The following is a 21,109-nucleotide window of genomic DNA, read 5'->3' as shown; positions in this document are numbered from 1 at the left end:
AAAAAAAATCTCCCCATTTTGTTAGTACTCCACCTAATTGGGATACACTCCAGTTTCCAAAAATGCCACCACGTTGTGCTACGATCGCTAATACACACTTACACAAAACTCATTTACGGATTGAGCATACAATGCGGGGTACTTGCATATCCCTGCATATCTCCATTGTCTCCTTCACTGTTCGAAGTAACTGGTTTGCTATGGGGCTTGCCGTGAATTTATGAATCAGCAACTTATCTCCTTTTTCGTTCAGACTCATTGAGTCACAGCTTAGCGAATTCATAGTTTATTTTTCTGTTCATTCACTTGAGACATGAGAAGGGAGCGAGGAAACATGCTGCCAGAATGTATTGTGGTACTGATTTTTTAGTTATTTGGTACAAATGGTCTGAAAATGATTCTTCACAAAAAAATACCCTCTGCTAACCTTACAGTGTTAAAAATACCTGTTTTTTCTCCATATAACTCAAAAACCTTTCATAGTGAAAAAATCCAGAACTGTTTCCAAGAGAATAAAATCCTCTACAATTCAACGCCAAATTAGGTTCATCACAATCAATGGTGACTTGGTAACACAATTTCCCGAGAATTTTCCGCATTGAATTTGGGTTATTGCTAGAATCATGCGAATGGGAGGCTTATTAAGATACAAGAATAACACGTCAGTAAGTTTATATTCTTGAACAGGCTTCACTGAGAATTCACTTACTGTTTTAGAGAAGCGGATGCCTCAAACTTTGCTAACCTAACATTGTATCTCAAGATCAGGATAGCCTATGATAAAATGAAATTTGTCTCTTAGTTTCTCTCCATATTGACATTTTCTTCTGTGTCTGTCAATCCTTGCAAAAACTCTCTTGTAAACCTTGGATTGAATATTTTACTTGTGTACGGCATGCTCACTTTTTGTGAAAAGACGTTGTTCCGGAGAAAAGATTTAGTAATCATACCCTGCTCAAAAAAAAAAAATAGTAGTCACAACACCTTTTCCAATTTTATTGGAGAAAGTAAAAAGTTAATTTGAGAAAGTATCAATTGTATTTGAGAATAGTCACTTGTAATTGAGAGAATGTCAGATGTAGCCTAAATGAGAATAGTCAATTGTATTTAGGAAGTCATCACACATGTAATTGAGAGTAGTGAATTGTATTTGGGAAATCGTCAAATGTAAATGAGAAGATATCATATCATGAGCAGACATTTGAAAATGAGAAAATTTTCCAATTGACATGTCGTGACTCTTCTGTAGCCTACAGTACAGGTTTGATTTGAGCAGGAAAGGATACTGTACTACGTACACAGTATTCCATAGGCTTTGTATGTGTGAAATTATTATTTTCAATTGTGAAATTAATTATTTCCCCTGTACTGTTCACGAATGATTAATGAGAATCATTTCTATGTATGTATTGGCAACACGACTTTTGTCTCCAAACATTTGAACTTGATGAAGATCAAATTCTCTATGTTCACGGCGCAATTGAACTTTATCATCAATCAATTGAATCTCTTGATCAAGCAATTCGGTAACTCTCCAATGGATTTTGGGGCTCAAAAATATTTTTTTATTTAAAAACTAAACGTTTCATTTGAATATAAAATATATTATCATATTATTTTTTATGAGTACAGTTATGGAAAATAAAAGTATTGGTTTTTTAAAATCATTCCCCAATTACAACTGACAACTTTTCGATTTCAAATCGTATGTTCTCAAATTAGGAGTTGATAGTGAGCTGTTGAACGGAGCGGTCGCAGAATTGTTTTGCTCTCTTATCTCAAGTTTCCGGACGGGTCGTGCTTAATCGGTTCATTTAGTGCATGTTTAACCTGAAACGTTCTTTCGTAATAAATTGAATTATCAATTTGTTATTTATTTGTGAAATTGTTTTCAAGTGAATCGAAATATTCAAAGTTTAAATTAATAAAAACAGTATCCACCAGACGGTAGTGCTAAAAAGAGACCTAGAGCTAAAAGTTCTTTCGTAATAAATTGAATTATCAATTTGTTTTTTATTTGTGAAATTGTTCTCAAGTGAATCGAAATATTCGAAGCTGAATGAATAAGAACAGTATCTAACAATACTTTTCACCGGACGATAGTGCTAAGAAGAGTCCTCGTGCTAAAAGTTCGCCTGAGCTCGAAGAGATGGAACAGAAAAAGCGTGCTCCAGACCCAAGTGTTAAAGCTTCCGGTAATGTGAACTCAGACTTATTGAATCACTATTTGACCGTTTTGAAAAGCGGTTTAGTAAGGCTATGGATGAAAAACTCGCGCTGCTAGCTACAAAGGTGGATTTAAATGGTCTAATTGAAAAAGTGAATAAACTCTCTGTCGAGAATTAACAGTTAAGAAATCAAATTGTTGCTCAAAAATTCAGAATAATCTCATAATCAGGAAGATGGAAAATTTTGAAAATAGATCGAGAAGGAACAATATAATTTTTCGCGGGCTGAAATATGAATGTGCAACAGTGGATTACGTGAGAACTGTCAAAGACTTTTGTGTGAGTCATTTGGGGGCACGAGCAGGTACCTGGTTTAATCGAGCACATGCATTGGGCAAGAAAATAGATAACGGGCCAATCATTGCGCATTTTCCGGACGATCAGGACATCCATTTCATCACGAGAAACAGTAGGAAGCTGAAGGGTACACAGTTTGTGATTCATAAAGACTTTGCTTTCGACACAAGAAAACGACGATCAAAGCTTTTCCGGGTGCTTGGCGAGTTGAAGAAACAAGTTCCGGGAGTGAGAGGAGAGTATCGGTTGAAGTGGATCGTTTAATCGTGAATAGTCGGGTTTTCACGCTGGATGAGGAGAATGGACTGGTCTAGGAGGGAGAGGATGGGCTGCAGAAGATCGGGAGCATGTTCGATGAGAGTGTGATGCGGGCCGTGAGCGGGAGCATGTGTGATGAGGAGGAGCGAGGCGGCGAGGACGAAGACCGCAACCGCTTAGATAACGCCGTCAGTCCGTGTGAGAAGGGACAGTTGAGTATAGTAGCGTACAATGTGGCTGGATTAAGTGGTAAGATTGTTCAAGTATATAATTTTATTTGTAATAATGATGTTTTTGTACTATTGGAGACGTTTGTTGAAAGAGGAAAGCAATTGTATTTTGAAAACTGTTTTCCAGATTACAATTTATACTGGGAATTCGCAGTTGGAGAATCAAACTGAGGTAGAGCAAAGGGAGGAAAGTTAATAGAAATTAGTAAAAGAATAAAGAGTTTTTTTGTAAGGTAATCGATGCGCTTGAGAGGAAAGTTATTCACATGAATGCAGGACAACGGGATGAATATTATATAGTTCCAATTCACCTGAGTGGTGGAGGAGACATGGAATGGGAGAGAGAATTCAATACATTATGGGAGTTCATGATAGTGCAAGAGCATAATAGAAATAATATGATTTTAATTGGAGATTTTAACGGTAGAATAGGAAATGGACAGGACATGTCGGAATTAACAGATGTAATAGAATTGGGAAATGCACTGAGTAATAAGCAAGAGTCAAAGGATGAGGTGATTAATATGAAAAGTAAGAAAATATTGGAGTTCTGTGAGGTTTTTAATTTCATCATTATGAATAGAAGGATAAGTGGTGATAGGTGGGGAGACTTTACTTTTATAGGCAGAGGGGCTTCCGTAATAGATCTATGTTGCATGGCTGTCGAATTAGCCCAAATAGTTGGAAAATTTTCTATTGTGCCAGAATTTTTATCTGATCATTTCCCAATTGAAGCTACGCTAATCACGGTTGATACTCTAGAAAGAGAGAGCACAATTTTACCACTCTTACCGAAGTTGAAATGGAAGGAAGCGAGGAAGAATGAATATATATCTAAACTCACCAATGCTTGTAGAGAAATAAATGGTCTTCCCGAGAGTAGTGAGGAGACTTATGAAGTATTAAATAATCTTGTATATAGAGCTGTAAATTATGTGCCCCAACCTGATAGAAAGAGAGAAGGATGGAGAGAAAAGTGGTTCGACAAAGAGTGTGCGGTTATGAGAAAGCGAGTGTTCAGCCTATTGAATGTGTTTAGAAAATCAAATTCGGAGCAGGTGAGAGAAAATTATATGAAGGTAGTAAAGGAATACAAACTGCTATGTAAGAGTAAAAGGCAAGCGTATTACAGCGATATAAAAGAACAATTCAGAAGAGTCAAGGATTCCAGTGATTTGTGGGCTCTGATAAAGAAATTCAAGTGTAGAGAGTTCAAGATTTCGGGAACTGTGAGTGCTGAGGATTGGTTTGAACACTTCAGACGAGTGTTTGGATCAGTTTGCGGGGTAGTCACATATTATGCGGCGAGGAATGTTGAAGATCAAACTCTTGACAAAGACATAGATATGAATGAATTGGAAAGTGCCTTCAAGACAATGCGCAACAATAATGCTCCAGGTGATAACAGAGTTCCTGCTGAGTTTTACAAGAATGCGTCAAAAAATTACAAAGAGATTATTTTGACTTTTTCCAATGCCATCGTCAGAGGTGGACAGATACCAACAGGGTTTCCACGTTCAATTATATTTCCATTGCATAAAAAAGGTGATACTAATGAAGTGAATAATTATAGAGCCATATCTTTTATAAATGCTGTCGCTAAAGTATTTTCATTTATTTTACTGATAAGGTTGCAGTTGTGGGAGGAAAGAGAAAAGATCATTAAAGAGAATCAGTGTGGCTTTCGGAGAGGTTATTCGGCTACTGATAATATTTTTGTTCTATTCAATATAGTAATGAAAACGTTGAATAGACCTACAAAGAAGTTGTACTGTTTCTTTTTGGGCTACGATAGTGTGGACAGAGAGGCTTTATTTTTTAAACTGAGTGAATTGGGAGTGTCGACTAAATTTATTGCGATGTTGAGGAGTCTATATAGAAATACGAAGTCTCCTGTATGGCATGGCGTGGAGGGTAACTTAACAGAATACTTTGAAACCAGAAATGGATTAAAACAGGGACGCGTATTCTCCCCGTTGCTATTCACACTATTTTTGAATGATTTGAGTGATGTTATTGGTGGAGGTATATTATGTTGGGCAGAGGCTGATAAATTCGCTGTTATATTCTGATGACGTGGTATTGTTGTCTGAGAATCCTCGACATCTGCAGTCAATGATAAATAAGTTAAAGGGATATTGCATAAGGTGGAATCTCACAGTGAACATGGCTAAATCCAAGATTGTAGTTTTCAGAAGAGGAGGACGATTGGGAGAAAGAGAGAAGTGGTACTATGGAAATGAAGTTATTGAAACAGTGAATGAGTACAGATACCTGCGAGTTGTTTTTTCATCAAGACTTGCCCTAACCGCACATTTTAAATGTAAGATAACAGCTGCCAGATTTGGGATTAATAGTGTATGGCGAAGACTCATTTTGAATGATGAAGCACCTCTGTCAATGAAATGAGGAATTTTTGATTCGATAAGTAAAGCAGTTGTAACATATGCAGCACAGGTATTGGGATATGCGGAGAGAGAAGAACTAGAAAAATTTCTGAGGTTGTTTGTCAAGAAAATATTTGGACTACCGTGTAATACGCCAAATTATATAGTATACTTAGTGACAGGAAAGGAAATTTTGTGGTTGTATACTTTGAGCGTTCATATAAAATATGTATTGAATTCTTTTGAGATACCTGGCGACCGATATCGAACATTGATCGCAAGGCATTGTTTAAGATAAAAGTGTGGTTGGTATTCTGAATGGAGACGGATATTAAGTGAGTTTGATATTGAATTGCCGATAACAGCGGACAACTGGCAAGCAGCAAATTTCAGGAGGGGGTGGGAAGCAACGTGGGAGAGGGTAATGGAGAAGATAAAAGCTAAAGTTAAAAGTAAGTGGCTAGAGAGAAGAGAGCGGTCACAGTTTCACAGAATCTACGCAGATGTAAAAATTGACGATGGAACGAGAAATTACATGAATGATGAGTCCAAACGGAATGTTACCTCGATGATTTTCAAGGGCCTCCTCTGGGCTATTATCGCTCAATCACGCACCGCAAAGAGATGAGGGGATAGGTATCTGTTCTATGTGCAATAGCCGAGAAACGGAAGATGCTTATCATTTCATCGGTAAATGTTCAATTTTGGGTGAAATAAGAAAGAAATATCTGAGAGGGGCGATGCTAGAGAGAGAGACAGTAATTGAGTATTTGAATGGAAAATTTTGGACGAGTCTAGTAGGATATTGAGGGAGGCAGTGGAATACAGGCGAGAATTGATAAAGGAATTCAATTTTTAGGAGTTTATAATCGATAAGAGTCATTTCCTCTTTATTGTTATTGATATCTTGTTATGCATATTGTGAAATGTACATTTTAATGTTGAAGTGGAAAAGTCTTTTTAGGATTATTATTAGAGTTATTAGCTATAAAAGTAGTATTTTATCATAAACATGAGAAGCCGCAAGACTTTATGTATTATTAAGTAGTGCTTTGATCTATGCAGATGACTTAATTGATTGATTATTCTAAGATTTTTAAGAGGTTTTGTTTTACTTATTTATTCTTTCTCTCTTTTGTTTCTGTATATTATTTCTCTTTTTTAGATTACTGATGAATTAATTGAAAGTTGACTGTATTTTAATTCAATTTTATTTTTGTAGAGTACAAAGTAAGAGGTGACTCTATTTAAATTTCAAAGTTTTGGTTTTTTGTTCGTGAAGTTAATAATTATGGTGTTTGTATATTTTATAAGTCCAGCCACATTGACGCATACAAGGTCCCTTAAGAGGGTGAATTTAAGAGTGTGAATTGCTTTTTAAAAGTTGAGTTACAATGTTCAGTTATGATAATTACGAGAAATTAGTTAGGTATGAGAAGAAGGAGGAATTGGATAGGAATGATAGGGAGAAATAATTATTGAGTGAATTATGTAATCACAAGAACAATAATAATTATTCAATATTGGTATAATGTATAATAAAGAAATCAATCTACTCGGCTGACGGCCTCGGCTAAGCCTAAAGAACTTTTATTTATGATGAAAAGAATGCTTGTTCAATTTATTTGTAAAATTTAGTTGAGTTTGAATTGAATTGGAGGTATTATTTTCATTTTCTGTAATGTTGAAAGAAGTGCAAATGAAGTTCTGTTCTATTCTATTCAATTATTGTTCTCAAGTTAAAATGATACTTTCTCAGATAAAATTCACTATTCTCACTACAAGTGATGACTTCTCAAATGCAATTGACTATTCTCATTTACATCTGACGTTTTCTCAAATACTAATGACTATTCTCAATTAATACTTTCTCAAATACAGTTGGAAAAGGTGTACTTCTCAGATAGGGTGGGTTGATAGGATAGGGTATCTTGGATAAGATAAAGAATGAGGAATCAGAGTTGTGTGAGTAGTGAGTCCTTCCAGTTCATATTATTAAATAATCTAATTTGGGTAGCTGAAAGTTCTCAACAATGCAACATAAAATGGAGTACGGTACTCTATCACTATCAGGAAGCTCATGGTATAGCAGTTCCGGAATCTCTATTTTTTAAAATAAGCACAAATAGCGAAAACGCAATGTAGACAAGGGGTTCCCAAAAAAATGTTTCTATGTACTCCCTCACCTACAAGCAATAATGTCGAGGACCACATCGGAATTTACAGTTGGGAGGCACTGTGAAACGTGTACTTTCTCGAATCCCAGTACTAATTAGCCTATATCCATACTTGTAATGTTCATTTGAATGTTAAATGATCAGTAGTAGAATTGGTAGGAAAACTGTAAGTGGAATATTGTATTATATATTAAATACCTGTCAGGCAGTTTAGGTTTATTACTTGGCATTTCAAAACCTTGATTCAATCCAGGCCAGAATAGAGTCTGTTTCTCAATTAAAGGATTGGTTCCAAGGAGAGATTGGATATGATAGACTATCATATAGAATTCTATGATATTAGATAAGTTGATAGAATTCTATGAGATTTGGCAGAAATATTCCTTTTTCAACTGCGCGTCGATGTATTAATACACAAGGTTTTTTTCAAATTTTGCATTTTAAGGATAATATGAAAAGAGAAGGAATCCCTCATTACTCCGACATCACTGTATATAATTGACCGAGCGAAGTGAGGTCTAAGATTCATGTCGACGGCTGTGCATTTCTCTTTATGTTTATATGTTGCGCATTCACAGCGATATACGGCAATATATTTCCATGAAATTTAACAGGTATGTTCCTTTTTAAATTGCGCGTCGACATATATACGAAGTTTTTCAAAATGTTGCATTTCAAAGATAATATAAAAGGAAAAGAGCCTCCCAAAGATACTCACAAAGATACAGAATATCTCTTGCAGTTAACAAAAGGCTTGATGAACATGGATCTTTGAAAGTTGTTTTTTTTTGCATGCATCCACTCTTTCAAATAGGATACATTATTCTGAATTATTCTGTGAACATAGGTGTAGACTACTTTCTAGTATCATGTAAATGTTAGGGTCAAGCTACTGAGAAGTCATGGTGGGGGATTGAACAAGGCCGTCGTGTTTTTCTTAGGCTAGTTTCACACGGCAGAATCCCGTCTCCTGAAGATCATATTTCAGATCATTTCATATGTCGCAGCTCGAAGGCTTTCACAAGGGGATCTCAAATTTCAGACGCGTTTGCTCAGAGTATGACTCATTACTTTTCTCAAAGTATTCGGATTGGATTCAGCGACCCCAAATTTTTTAAAGCGTAAGTCCCATTTTCGAAAATACCCAAAAACAAGGGAGTAACAGCAGTTTTTAATATAGCTTTTACATTATCATAAAGTTATGTTTAGTAAAAATGTACCTACTAAGATATAATACTTCTGCCTCACAGGTAAAGGTTTTTAGAAGCTTTTAAACACTCTTGAAAAGTTCAAACATGAAAATTTTAAAACATTAGGGGCCGGTTTCCGAGCTCGGGATTTAGCTGAGTCCAAGACTTCAAACAGCTGGAGTCAGAAATTGGTTTTCCAAGACGGGCGTAGTCGCAGTCATTGTCATAGTCACGTTTGAATTAAATCTCGAAAAACTAGAAAATTGAACACAAAATAAAATAAAGAGGAAATAGTGTAAAGTTTCAGCTATTTTGAATTATTCAGGAATGTCTAATTCCGTCAAGGAAAAACGTTTCCAATTATAGAAATGAGAAAATAAAAACTAAGACTTCTATTATAAAAGCTGACCTTTTGGAAAGCCAATTTTCTGACTATTGCTGTTTAGAGTCTGGGACTTAGCTAAATCCAGAGCTCGGAAACCGGCCCTAAAAGTTCTAGTTTAAAAAAAAAATTCCAGCTTTGAAAGTTTCAAACTTCAAAAGGTTGAATCCAAATATGGAATCAGAAATCATCTCCCATTATCACTCAATAAAATACGAGAAAAGTAACCTTGTACAGTTAACTTCACTGAATTATTTACGTTGTCGGGATTTCAATTTTGTCATGTACAACAATCTAATTCATTAGGTTGAAATCGTTGAATATTACCATGGATTTCCTGTTGAATCATTGACTTAAAATCTTTGCAACAATCAATAAAATCTATTACACAGTATAAATATGCAGTCAGTGAGTATAGAATGTAACATTCTATACTCACTGCATACAGTAGGCTATAAACATTGTGCTGATCTGAACAGTGAGTATAGAATGTAATTACATTATATTACTCTAACAGCTAACTGGATCTGAATTGATCTATTGTAATAATGGACATAATGAAATAATGTCTTACTATTCCAAGTAAAACGAAACTAATGTTTGTGTTTGTATAGAGCTGCTGAGTGGATACTGCATACTGAGAAATTCATAAATGATCCAGACCAGCCTGGCGACTTCGATGCTATCGACACCGGAATCTCCTTTTATTTCTATCAATGAATGAATCTGAATTAAAACCATGTATTGTATCAACTATCCTATTATCGTATTGTAATTCGTGAAGCCTGTTAGGTAAAAGCCAGTTACATACACATCGATTTTTTACCGTCCTTATAAAATTCTATTAGATCAAACAGATGATGTTTGACAAGTTGCACTTATTCGAATTCATAAGGATGGCAAAAAACAATTGTACAAAAATCAACGTGCATGTAACTGGCTTTCAAAGACCCATACGATATTGTATTCTATGATCAAATAGAATAGTAAATATCGAAATAAGTGTTGCAGCCAGAACTTGTGTTAAGAACCGGTTTTGTCCCCGCTTTGTAAGTTAAACTAAACACACAATTCCTCCCCGGACTGTGGGTTTGAAGTGTACACACCATTTCTCCTCGCTTTGTGCAGTGAAAGTGTACACACATTTCTCCTCGGTTTGTTCAGTGAAAGTGTACACACATTTCTCCCCTTTTTGTAGGTTTAATGCGTAATTTTTTTTTCAAGTTAACAGAAAAAAAAAGTTACAACTGTATTGAACACATATTAATATACTTTCTAAGACAAAAATTAAGTCTCCAACATGTGTGTAAATGTGTGTAAATCAGCCTCCCCGCAATGTATGTTCATTTCTCACCTCCCCGTTTGTTACCTTGTTCCAGTATGTGTGTGTGTGTGTGTGTGGGTGTGTGTGTGTGTGTGTGTGTGTTTGTATGAGTGTATGTGCGTCTGTGTACACGATATCGCATCTCCCAATTAACGGAATGACTTGGAATTTGGAACATAAGGTCCTTACAATATAAGGATCCAACACGAACAAATGCGATTCAAGATGGCGGCTAAAATGGCGAAAATGTTGTCAAAAACAGGGTTTTTCGCGATTTTCTCGAAAACGGCTCCAACGATTTTGATTAAAGTTATACCTAAAATAGTCATCGATAAGCTCTATCAACTGCCACAAGTCCCATATCTGTAAAAATTTCAGGAGCTCCGCCCCATCTATGCAAAGTTTGATTTTAGATTCTCAATTTTCAGGCTTTAGATACAATTTAAACAAAAAATTCTGAGTGGAAAAGATTGAGCATGAGAATCTCTACAATTAATGTCTATATAGTAACATTTTCACCTAGGATTAAAAATAAGCTCGAAATTCGAGAAAATGTAATTATCCAATAATTGCAAACTGTTGATTCTATTAAATGAGTCACTATGAAGAGATAGCAGACCTCGTGTGTCTCCAGCGTTATTGCCCTGTCACCAGCTGGCTCAAATCTTTGAATAGTAGACTTGAGATGCGCGGGAACACTAGCGTCACGTGATCAATTTCCATAACGGTAAGGAAAGTTGTGTGAGTGCGCCACACCAGATTTTCTTTATATTTTTGATTAATAAAAGATTGTTTTGTTCGTATTTAATGGAAATGAAATTCATTTATTATTTAAGTAGGATAGAGAGCTCAGAGTTATTTCATTTTATTCCAAATTTTATTTTATAAAAAAAGGCGAGAGTGATTTTTTCTGTCCGATGGCTGGATATGGCAAAAATCTAAATGAATTGGAGAAGGAACCATAAATCAGTGTTTTTTCGATATCCTGTAAAAAGCTCCAGGGCTAGAAGGTTAATTTTCTCATATTTGAGGTGTCCAATACTCCAGAATAATATTATTGCACACAATAATTAGCAAGTTCGGAGTTTTTCCCAGCAAAAAGGACCTAGTGACTGGAATATGATGAATTTATTTAGTGCGATAATGTGCTTGAACTTATTGATTAGTTTAGTCTCAAATTCTGTTTGATTTCAGATACCCATCAACCACAAGCAAGCAGAACAACCAGTTGAAGAGCAATCTCTTGAGTGACGAAGCAGAAAAAAGAAAATGCAACAAACATTCTTATAATTTAAACACTGTATAATTAACCAATTTTCTATGGTTATGTTGACTATGCTGAAAATAATATTCATCACTGAATATTTTTGTGCGTGGCCTGCAATTCACGAAATAAATCATGGAAACTTTGAAAATGGTTTTTTAAAAGGTTATTTAATTTTGTGAATAACATTGATGAAACGTGAACTTAATGTAACAGATAATATTATGCTGCTTATGCCATAATTTTCATAGTAGTATCTGTTCTGTGAACTTACAATGAAGATGAAGTAACTTAAGCATATTTTTGTTATAAATAAGATATATATATTGTAGAAGCTGATAAGATCTGTATATATTTATTAAGGTAGTTCTTGTCTAAAAAATGAATATAATACCAATATTCTGTACTATAATAGTAATTAAATGCAGTAGGCTTATAACTTGTATATAAAGGACATTACAGAAGTTTAAGAATTTAAGTTTTATAAATTATATTAATTTATAAAAAATAGAAAATTTACAAATTATTCATCTAAATTTTATGTAGTTTCAACTTTTGTAATAAATGTATTTTTTTAACAATCGCTTTCCTATTATTATAAAAATTTCTAAAATGAATTATTTGGAAGTAAAAGAAATGAGTTTGTATGAAATGTTCTTATGTTGTTGAAGAGTTTGTATATATTGGAAGAGCTTGTCATTTATTGGAAAATATATTCATACAGATGTTATTCAATCCGAAAAATATCAAGACATTACCTGATTCATGAATCAATATTGGGGCGCCGAGCTTTGCTCGTTATTTATCTATTGATAAACAGAACTCAATTCTTTAAAATGATTGGGGAAGGACTAACAGGCACAGCCCAAAACTGTTTCTTCCCCGAATTTTGATTTATACACTATAAATATTCCAAAAAGTAGGTTATGTTCCATCTACACTTGAATTCAGGTGAAATTTTCAGTCCAAATATTTGAATACATAAAAGTTCTAATTTAGATTGTTTACATACCAAATTACATAACAAAATAACACTCACTAATCACTTAGAGCTGTAGCCTGAAATAATGAATAACTTTCAATATTATGATATATACAATTTCATGTCAACAAATCAGATTACTGTATTTTAATTGAGTTAATTAAAATTTATAGATTTCTCGCGAGATACGGTAAGCTAATTGATTACACAGCTGATCTCCCACACAGGCACACGCATCTTCTGTTATCGACAGACAACGAAATCATCATCTGTTTTTCCAAGGATGAATTATCCTTTCCATGTCCTTCAGTGAGTTTTCCTAGGGATGAGACCTAGTGCAATCAAATTTTGATATCATAAACCTACTATATTCCCAATTTTGTAAAAATCGATAGAGCCGTTTTCGAGATCAGTTGAACATAAATAACCTTACAACCAGATAGTCATATAACCATATATAAAAATATAAACAGATATACAGAAATTGCTCGCTTAATAACGGGCTATCATAAAAGTATGGTGCGGTTTCGATCATGGTTTAGAGAACAAACAAATTACTTACAGTTAATGTTGTTTATTTGTCTAATTTTTCGTCTCTAACGGTTTTTTTACATGATTATAGAATTTCAATAAGTGGCCCTTAGTTGCTCGATAAATAATGTCCAAATGGTAATCAATTCATCTCCAAACATTCACTAACATTTCTTCGATTATGGTTGTCATTGCTTCCTGTTTTTAGAGTGGTTCAGTTCGCGAATTTTTTGTGAATAAACAATGTTTTGAATGTAAACCCCCAAGAAAAAATCGACCTGAACCACTTGAAAAACAGGATTAATGGAGCAATGACAACCATAAAAAAATAAATTTTAGCGGATGTTTGGATAGAAATTGATTATTCTTTGGACATTTGTTGAGCGACTAAGGGCGCACTTATTTATTAATTATGAATTTATTAATTACGTGAAAAAACTGTTTAAGACGACAAATTAGATGAATAAACAATATTAACTGTAAGTGATTTGGTTTTTCTTTAAACCATGTTCAAAACCGCACCATTCTTTTTTGATAACTCTGTATAATAGGATTACTGTATAGGATATAAAAAGAAGTCTCAATCACCCAATTATCTTAAAAAAAAAGTTTGATAACATATTATAAAAATACACAACATACATATGTGGTGAATGATACTTTTACAATAAAGGGAACACAATATTATATTACAATGAGGGCATATTAGTTATGCTACACTAGAGAAACTTTACATGAATATATTATATCGATGGTTAAAAGCACAAACACTGTACACTTTCTGCCACTTTTGACATTTTTATATCATTGGAAAGCTGAAATCTTCATCTTTCAGATAATACACAATATTGTATGTCCATATTATTATTACAATAGCAAAAATTATTAAAAATCATCAAAGAGCCCTTAACTTATTCCTTCACATACTAGAATAATGTATCAACTCTCCTCTCAACTTTTCAATGCCAACGAACGTCCACTTTCATAACAACTTTCAAAAGTAAAATCAAATTAACAGATGTCAAACATTATTAAAAAAATTTGTTCAAGTATTGTCTCAAGTGATTACCAAAATAAAAAGTATAAACACATTGTTTATATTATAATCATTGTTATTATTATCATCAAAATTGTATCATTGACATACCTATACAATATTGTCCTGATTATCAGAATCAAATCAACAAATTATTCAAACATTGTTCCAATAGTTATCAAAATCAAGACACCAACAACTTATTTGATTATCGTTTAAAATAATTGTCAAACATAAATTTACAATATTGATGACCTGATTAATTATCAAAATCAAATCAACAAATTACTTGAACATCGTTCTAATAACTATCAAAATCAAGACAACAACAAATTATTCGACTATATTGAGTCAAGTGAGTGGGAAAGAGTTAAAATTACAAAATAGGCTTCATTAAATTTATTCAAGAGGTTCTGAATGTGAAAATTCTGGTTTGTCAATTACATTCACAAGAGTTTATTCAAGGAAGAGAGTCTTCTCTTTTTCAGAACACCAGAAAAAAACTTCTGGAGTTGACTTGGAAAAAAACGAAATAGATCATTATTTCAATGACATTATTCTACTAATGAATTTTATAAGTCTACCTGGTGAATATTACACATGTCAATCATAATAAAGTGTAATTCACGTTTATAAAAGAGAAAATAAATACCATAATTGAGGGAGCGAAGTGAGGTCTAAAACTCAAGTCGTCGGTTTTGCATTTCTCTTTATGTTTATATTTATGTTCCGCATTTACGGCGAAACACAGCAATAGATTTTTCTGAAATTTGCCAGGTATGTTCCTTTTTAAATTTTGCGTCGACCTATATATAAGATTTTTTTTAATTTTGCATTTTACAGAGGAGGAGTCTCCTTCGAACGCCAATATTACTATAAAAATCAGACTATTGAATTATTCATCATAAATCAGCTGTGGAGTGGATTATTAATTGAAGCTGCAGCTGGAATAAGGAATGGCCTATAGGTATTATGGGCCCTTCTTCCCGAAGACCTTAAAGATGCATAGACTCACATGCAGCGCTAGTGTCGTACTTGGAATTGAAATCGCCCATTGAGGGGGCAACCTATAAGTTTGTTAATTATATATTAATTAGCATTTGAAAAAATGCATTCTCTATTTAATTCCATCTGTAAAAATTATTACATACCAATGCCTTTAAAATCTATAATATTACAAACATATAGATATAGTATCTCATGCTAAGATATCCCAATGGCGGCCTTCAATTTCAAGTAAGAGCTATCTGGTAATCCCATCCTGTCCCCAAACCTATGGATTGGGGTACAGTTAAGATTTAATTCACGAAAACGTTGACAGCCCCAAAAGTAAGTCTATTTATTTGCACTAACCTTTGCCGTGCTACCAATTTTTCCTAAATCGGTTGGATAGCATTTCACACCTATTAACCCAAGGATAGTTGTCGGCTCCAATGTAATAGATTCTTGATAAACTATGAATGGATCTCTCGCCTATGAATGAGAAATCCAGTTTTCAGAGCAAATGAACTTATAATCTTCAGAAGAATTTTGGCAATATACTACACAAATACACAAAGAACAATATCTTACAAGCCTAAGCATCTAAAGTCACTACGAGCTAAGTACTTATCCAGTTTATATAGTTGAAAAACAGTGGCTATTGGCTTGTATACACAAAAAACAATATACAGACAAAATAGAACACTATAAACTGTTTAAAACTCAATTTAAAACATTAATAAATTCACTTAAACAGAAAAATATTCAGAGAGCACAAATTACAACACACATAGCCAGCCATAAGTTTCAGAGAGAGGGCACAGGAAAAGCCTAGCTACCAGGAACAGAGCAAAGCTTCTTCAGTGTCGATGTTACGGACACGTCACCAAAAAAATTATAAATTACAAGTTTAGAATTCACATTTTATATTTGTTCTCAATAAAACTTTATTTTGAAACTGTTATTTTAAATTTTTATATATCATCTCTATTTAAATAAACCATTTATCTTTTTAATTCTGTCAACCCAGCCTCGGTGACACAATGGAATATGCATCACAATCATTTACGATAAATTCTCAGTCAAAAAGTTGTCCGTAATCGATTACTCTGATATTTACTATAAAGTTTTATAGATCTCGAATTGAAGATTCGATTCCAATCGAGAAAAAATGTAATATTACAAATACCCCCCTCTTGACATAAAAAAAATTTACTGTTTGAAAATTGTTGAAATTAAATTTGAGAATAGTAACAATTTTTTCTATAAAAACATTACATGTCAACTATAATTGAAAATTATTATAAAAATTCATCAATAGCATTTGTTATATGTTTCCAAACAATATTTCAAAGTATCAAAATTACTTTTGATTTAGCTTTATAATTTAAAGGAAAATATCTCAACAGAAAGTTTAATATGTAAAGAATAGTTTTTTTGAAAATGCACATAAATTTAATAGATAGAAAATTTAATTTTTTATTGCATAAAAAAATTAGTATGTTGAATAAAAAAATTATTATTATTATTTATTTTTTTTATGAATTGATGAATTGTTACGTTTAATTTTCACATAAAATTTCAATAAATCAAAAAATGTTAATTTCTTTCACTATTGATTTTATCAATGCAAATTTTGGAAAACAGTCCGTTAAGGCACTCAGTATGATTTTCAGTCAAGTGTGACTCCAGTGTGATGACGTTAGTGTTGGGCTGATCCGAATACTTGTAGTGTTGGGCTGATCCGAATACTTGTAGTGTTGGGCTGATCCGAATACTTGTAGTGTTGGGCTGATCCGAATACTTGTAGTGTTGGGCTGATCCGAATACTTGTAGTGTTGGGCTGATCCGAATACTTGTAGTGTTGGGCTGATACTTGTAGTCGACTGATGCATATCAAACTCCATACAGGTGACATCTCAGTTAGCATTGCCTCATGCTTGTAGTAGACGGCTGCATACCAAACTCGATACAGGTGACATCTCAGTTAGCATTGCCTCATGCTTGTAGTAGATGGCTGCATACCAAACTCGATACAGGTGACATCTCAGTTAGCATTGCCTCATGCTTGTAGTAGATGGCTGCATACCAAACTTGATACAGAGTCACGTAAATTTTGTATCATATTTGTAATTATACAATGTACATTTCAGGCTTGAAATGACAATGTAATTTGTTTTTTGGAAAAGAGATAGATGCTGCATACAGGATTAATTTAGGTGAGGATTAATTTAGGTAAGGTTTGGTTTTTTGATATTTTCAGCTTTCAAGGTTTAGAGTTCTGCATACAGGAATAATTTAGGAGAGGATTTTTGAATCAATTCTTTCATGATACTGTGACTGTTATTCTGAATTCAAAGTTGCGAACGTGAACATGGATGGCAATTACCTCCAGGTAATGTGGTAGTGTTGAAGTTTGAGATACAAGGTCAGCAATAAGCATTGGCATTGTCATTGGCGTATGCTTTGCTGTCGGCATTGGCATCGGCGTTGATATTGGCATTGGCATCAGCATTGGCGCAGGCATTGGCATCGGCGCAGGCATCGGCGTAGATTTTGGCATTGGCGCAGGCATTGGCATCGGCGCAGGCATCGGCGTAGATATTGGTGTTGGCATCAGCACAGGCATCGGCATAGTTATTGGCGTAGATATTGACATCAGAGCAGATATTGGCGTAGTTATTGGTGTAGATATTAGTGTAGATATTGGCGTAGTTATTGGCATTGGTATTGGAGTAGGCATCAGCGTAGATATTGGTGTAGATATTGGCGTAGTTATTAGTGTAGGCATCAGCGTAGATTTTGGCGTAGTTATTGGTGTAGATATTGGCGTAGATGAGTCACACTAGTTCGAAAATCACCCAAATGTTCTTAACACTCTTCATGGCGTTCACTTGTTGCCGATTTCGAGATTCACATGATAATTATTTCAATGTTAATGTCTGTGCTGTACCTGTTATCTTAAAATGCTTATAAACTAAGAAGAAAATTTTGATTAGGCTATCAATACAATCTAATACACATGAAAATTATTTTTAAGTATATAATCAATATAAAATTAAAATTTGTTAACATCTTATTATACAGTCAGCAATACATAAATTGTGAAAAATGGAGATATCAATTATAAAATTTCAATAGAAAAAAATAATTTCATTTCCATCTATTCATTGTTCAAATATTTTATAAAGAGCAAATTATTCAATATTATTAATCATCGTTTGTTGGATACTACAGTTTATTTCGATTTTTCAATGTTCTAAACACAAACTACATTTCATGACAAAACTTTACTATCAATCATTAAACAAGAAATCATTCAAAACATCAATAATATTTTGCTTCAAAGGCAATCAATATTCATAAGTAAACAGCATCTATGGCAATCAACATTATTAATCAACACAAAAAATATTATCTCATTACTGCCTCTCTAAGTCATAACCTTCTGGTCATTTCTTCTTTAGGCAATAATGGTTTTCCATCTCAAAAAAAACAATCACATACCAGCAAAATTCCAATCAGCAAACCCCATTAAAATTCTACATACACTCCAGCATCCATTTCAAACGATAATCAATCCTATCAAAATTTATAGAACAAACAGTTTTAAAATTTTGAAAAAGACATAAATTACAAAAACTTTAGAGAAATTTTAACCTTTAACTCATTTCAATTAATAATATAACAAGACATTTTTATTTAAAGAAAACATTATTATTCAAGTTAACTTTCATTAATACATCTCATATATATGGCTACACAATTCATTAATACTTTCAAATTTTAAAGTCTATTTATTATAACAAGAGAATTTATACATAAGAATAGATTTCGGCATGTTCTAAATTGAACCATTTATTTTTTTAAATAATTTTATAATTTGAAGACTGTATAATAAATACAAACATTTCAAGATTACAATACAAAGATGATCAAGATGGATAATGGGTAAATAAGTTCTCTAAAAAAATACAAACAAGAGAAAAAGGAAATTGGGTAAATAAATTTCCTAAATAATACAAAGAAGAGAAAGATTAATTAGAGCCTATCCTACATGTCAGTACTGAACTTTCATAAGGAAGTATATTTAATAAAAATATACTGAAAATGAGAAAATGGGACATAATTTGCTCTGAAAAACCTAATTACCTGATATGATACCTGAAAAAAATAGACATAATTAAAATATGTAATACATGATGAAAAAATATACCGCAAGCAAACAATTATTTACACTACAATAGATAGATTTTAGAAAAGTTAAGTTTTATCAACAATTTAAAGATTAGGAAAATAAGCTACTATTTTAACTTCCAAAATTATTTCAGAAGAATACAAATTTAAATGACTATGGACAAGATTGGTTAAGATATGCATCATAGAAGAATTTTACTGAACCTTACACAAGGACAGGAAAGAATCGAAATTTGAAAAGATTAAGGGCCAAGAAAAATATGCTACAGGAAAGAAAAAAGATACAATTATGGACTCTTACCATACGTAGTATTTACGGTCATTGCTATTCTGAATCCCGGCATGACACAGGATTCCTAATCATTGTGTGCTGGGGAATACCCTTTCATCATGTGATTCACAGTCATCATCTTGTAAATAAGCAACTTGAAACAACCTTTGAATACTAACACATCAATGGTGACTTTGTGTTTTGTTTTCTTCAAGAACATGATTTTATTCATGGGTTCATTTGTTTCAACAAAGCCATTTTGCTCACAAAAGTCAGTCATGTTCACTAGATAATGCTTTGCATACACCTTTTCAATTTTCAATTGAAAGTTGAATTCATCAACTTGATTCAAAGCAATTTGTTTACATTGTTCCTAACCTCTACAGAAACCTGTCTCATGTAAACATTCACTTTACTTACTGTTTTCCTAACTATCAATTTGGCAATACTACTTTCTTTACTGTTGACTTTCAATAATGACAACTCCCTACCTACTACATTACTCAATTCTACTATCTCATTAGAATTTTTTTTTTCAATAGCAGTAGCTAGGCCTACATTATCTGAAACTTGAACTAATTGATCTTGTATCTTAATACTACTATTATCCTGCTTTAATTTGCTTTCATCTTCATGATTATCTTTCAATGTTTCATGTGCATCTTTCAATAGAAAGTTTATACTAACCTGCTCTAGTCTAATGCTAGCAAATTCTTGCTTCATATCATCAAACCTAGCATTTTGATCTTGTTTCAAATTATCAATCTTAGCATTTTGCTTATCAAACTTAGCATTTTGCTCATCAAATCTAGCATTTAGCTCATCAAACCTAGCATTTTGCTCATCAAACTTTTGTGTTAAGAATGCTATAAGATTCAGATCATTTTTAATGTTTGCCATTTTGCTAGTCTGCACAGATAATATATTCATTAGGACTTGATCTCTCTTGAACCGATTTCCCATTCAGCAGTATACCATTCATAACCCATCAAGACATCTATCCTACCAATAATTTTTTATAACCAGGGATTTCATAGTGTACCATTTGGGACATATTTATTTTGTAATTCGGTCCCACCAGGGGTACCATTTGCCGTGCTACCAATTCTTCCTAAACCGGTTGGATAGCATTTCACACCTATTAACCTAAGGATAGTTGTCGGCTCCAATGTAATAGATTCTTGATAAACTATGAATGGATCTATCGCCTATGAATGAGAAATCCAGTTTTCAGAGCAAATGAACTTATAATCTTCAGAAGAATTTTGGCAATATACTACACAAATACACAAAGAACAATATCTTACAAGCCTAAGCATCTAAAGTCACTACGAGCTAAGTACTTATCCAGTTTATATAGTTGAAAAACAGTGG

At 33.3% G+C, this 21,109-nt stretch overlaps 1 protein-coding gene across 5 annotated transcripts in view; it reads left to right on the top strand.

Moving 5' to 3' along the window:
* Positions 1–21,109, top strand: part of LOC111050196 (organic cation transporter protein) — a 293,656-nt gene that overhangs the window by 260,012 nt on the left and 12,535 nt on the right. For 4 of the 5 annotated variants that reach the window (XM_039432639.1, XM_022336473.2, XM_022336472.2 and 1 more), the window contains exon 12: positions 11,668–11,738. The exons of the other annotated variant lie outside the window; for it this stretch is intronic. The gene's annotated coding sequence lies outside the window, so the exon portion shown is untranslated. Of the gene's footprint in view, positions 1–11,667; positions 11,739–21,109 lie in introns of those variants that run through there. 5 annotated transcript variants of the gene reach the window in all.

Source organism: Nilaparvata lugens, chromosome 7 (assembly GCF_014356525.2).
Source record: "Nilaparvata lugens isolate BPH chromosome 7, ASM1435652v1, whole genome shotgun sequence".
Lineage (NCBI taxonomy): Eukaryota > Metazoa > Arthropoda > Insecta > Hemiptera > Delphacidae > Nilaparvata > Nilaparvata lugens.
Note: the sequence above shows the minus strand (reverse complement) of the source record. Positions and strands in the feature narration are given on the sequence as shown.